Source organism: Panthera pardus, unplaced genomic scaffold (assembly GCF_024362965.1).
Source record: "Panthera pardus isolate Hobbes unplaced genomic scaffold, ASM2436296v1 HiC_scaffold_13, whole genome shotgun sequence".
Taxonomy (NCBI): Eukaryota; Metazoa; Chordata; class Mammalia; order Carnivora; family Felidae; genus Panthera; species Panthera pardus.
Window position 1 is genome coordinate 200,343,836 of NW_026526688.1, and position 3,276 is coordinate 200,347,111.

Sequence of the window (3,276 nt, forward strand, 5' to 3'; positions counted from 1 at the left end):
GCTCCCCGCCAGGCCTGTGACTCCCGTCTGCTCCCTTCCCAGCCCAGGCCAGAGCGGGCCAACAAGGAGGGTGTGTCCATTTCCAGGGGCCGAATGTGGCGTTGGCAGCAGATTCCCCAGCCAGGCCCTGCCCAGGATGGGGCACCCCAACTACTTGGGGACCCCACTGCTCAGCCTGGCTCACTCCCCCGGTGTGGTTGGTCTCTCACTCCGGCTGGTGGGACCTGTGCGGGTGGCGGACAGAGCCTGGGGTTGAGCAGGGTGGCTGTGGTCGAGTCATCTCTCCGGACCTGCTTCTCTGGAGTGTTATATATCGACGTCTTCTCGCAACAACCCCACGGGTCAGCCACTAACCTCACTTCCATTTTCCAGCAGAACCCTGAGGACCAGAGAACTCAAGTGGCTTGCCTTAGATCACACAGCCAGTGAGCGACTGAGCCAGGCCTCGAACCCAGGCTGGCTCCAGGGCCTGCAGTCTGAGCCCCTCCACTCCCTGCGGTAGGAGGCTATGGTCATGCCGTAAAGAGTAAGCCACTCCTACCTCTCTGCGCCTTGGTTTCCCCATCTGCAAAATGGAAGACGGTGCCCCCTCATCAGTTGCTGAAGTGAGTGGCCATTCAAAGGAGCTTTAACAGACAGCTCCCGCAAGCAAGCGGGGTGGTTCCTGTCGCTGGGGATGGAGTGGCGAGCCGAACAGAGCAGTCCCCGCCGTCCTGGCCCTGGCATTCGGGCGCAGGGACAGCAGGCCATGAAGGAACTAGCAGGCGGATTCCATCCTGAGGGATGTAAGAGATGTGAACACTCAGAGCAAACTGTACGGATGACCCCATCCTCCGCAGAAAGGACCTCAAGGGCCCAGCACTGCATCGGCACATCAACGGGGCCCCATTCGTGTAAGGGCTGTTGTGGCGCTGACGTTTTTGGCCTTACCTGCCAGATCCTTCCACCTGAACCACCTGACTCTGTCCTCCCCACGACCTGTACGGTAGGTTTTATTACTTCCGTCATACAGATGAGGAAACTGAGCTCAGAGGGGTTAAGCGACGTGCTCAATGTCATGAAACGGGAAGTGGAACAACGTGAATTCAAGGAAGCCCTCTGATCCCAAGCCCCAGGCGTGGGAGGGCAACACACTACAGAACTTCAGCATCCCGAGAGTTCTTATTTTATGAGTCTAGATTCTAATCAGCCATGCCTAAGGTCAGAGGAGTAGGCTTTGGCACGCATCCATCTAGCCTCATTCCAGGCCCTGTCCCAGCAGCCCTGGGGGGTGGTGGGGGGGGGGGGGTGGCGCAGGGTGGGACCACAGAGATAACTAAGCTCCGGAGGAGCTCAGGGTTGAACGAGAGTGTTCCAGACCCGGCAGTCGGAATCTCAGCGACGTTTCGGGGCGCTCTGATAAGGGGCAGCTCAGCACCCTTTCCAGACCGGCACAGATTAAACATTTCCCTTTCCCATATGACAGGCGTGGGCAGGGCTGGCTTACGTTCTGGTTCTGGGCCTGTCACTCCCTTGTCCTGTGACTTAGCATGAGTCCCTGCACTCTCTGGACGTTAGGGCACCACACGGGGGTGGGCTGCCTGGCACGGGTCCTCCAGCCTGACACTGGTGACGCCAAGAGGCAGGTAAGGCCCTGGCGGATATGTGGGACAGCCTCTGTGCACCTGTCGTACCTGGAACCAGAGACGCTTGCCCGGAGCACGTGCAGAAAAAGCTGCGATTTCCTCGGGGTCAGGCGTCACGGCAGCCACGGGAGTGACGCTGAGTGGCTCTGAGCACAGGCTTTGGGATTCAAAACCGGGGCTTGACTCCTGGCCCTGCCACCAGCCACCTATGTGACCTTGGCCAAGATACCCAGCCTCCTGGATCCTCAGTTTCCTCATCCATAAAATGGACTTATATTTGTGGGGAACCTAGCACAGTGCCTGGTAGCTACTCATTCAGGAAACAGTAACTGACAGCTGCTAATTTTGAAGCTGATGATGACAGACAGTGAAGCATAAAACCTACCATTCATCGGGGCACCCGGGGCTCATTCGGCTGAGCGTCCGACTTCAGCTCAGGTCATGATCTCACGGTTCGTGGGTTCCAGCCGCGCGTCAGGCTCTGTGCTGACAGCTCAGAGCCTGGAGCCTGCTTCGGATTCTGTGACTCCCTCTCTCTCTGTCCCTCCCCAGCTCTCACTCTGTCTCTCTGTCTCTCTCTCTCTCTCAAAAATAAATAAATGTTAAAAAAAAAAAGCTCCCATTTATGAGCACCGACATTGTGTCAAAGCATGTAGCACAAAATAGGTTCTTCACAATGGTGATGTGTGTGTGTATAAATATAAATACAAACATACATATTCTTATAAACAGCCTCTGAAGGAGAGAGGGAAGGAGGGAGGGGAAAAGGGAGCAAGAGAAAAAACAGCCACAGGGACGGACTTCAGGGAAGCTGGCCAGCTGGGTCCTGAGGACGAGAGCTGGACTGGCACTGAGTAAAATACTTGTTTCTTCTCTCTCTCTCTTTTTTTTTTTTTGCCGTGACAATCCCAAATTACATTCTTTTTTTTTTTTTTTTTTTTTTTTTTTTAATTTTTTTTTTTCAACGTTTTTTATTTATTTTTTTTGGGACAGAGAGAGACAGAGCATGAACGGGGGAGGGGCAGAGAGAGAGAGGGAGACACAGAATCGGAAACAGGCTCCAGGCTCCGAGCCATCAGCCCAGAGCCTGACGCGGGGCTCGAACTCACGGACCGCGAGATCGTGACCTGGCTGAAGTCGGACGCTTAACCGACTGCGCCACCCAGGCGCCCCCCAAATTACATTCTTTTAAAAATTATATATTTATATTTGTATTTGTATTTATATTTATATTTATGTATTTATTTTATTTTAATTCCGGCAGAGTTAACACAGTGTTGTATTGGTTTCAGGTGTACAATCCAGTGATTCAACACCTTCCCTACACCACCCAGGGTTCATCACGACAAGTGCCCTCCTTAATCACCTATCTTACCCATTGCCCCCCTCCCGCCCCCAAGTCCCTTCTCGTGACCATCAGTTTGTTCTCTATGGTTAAGAGTCTGGTTGTTTTGGTTTGTTTCTCCCCTCCCCCACCCCCTGCCTTTGTTCGTTTGTTTTCTCTTTTCTCTTTTTTAATTGTTTTAATGTTTATTTATTTTTGAGACAGGGGGAGATAGGGCATGAATGGGGGAGGGGCAGAGAGAGAGGGAGACACAGAATCCGAAGCAGGCTCCAGGCTCTGAGCCGTCAGCACAGAGCCCGACGTGGG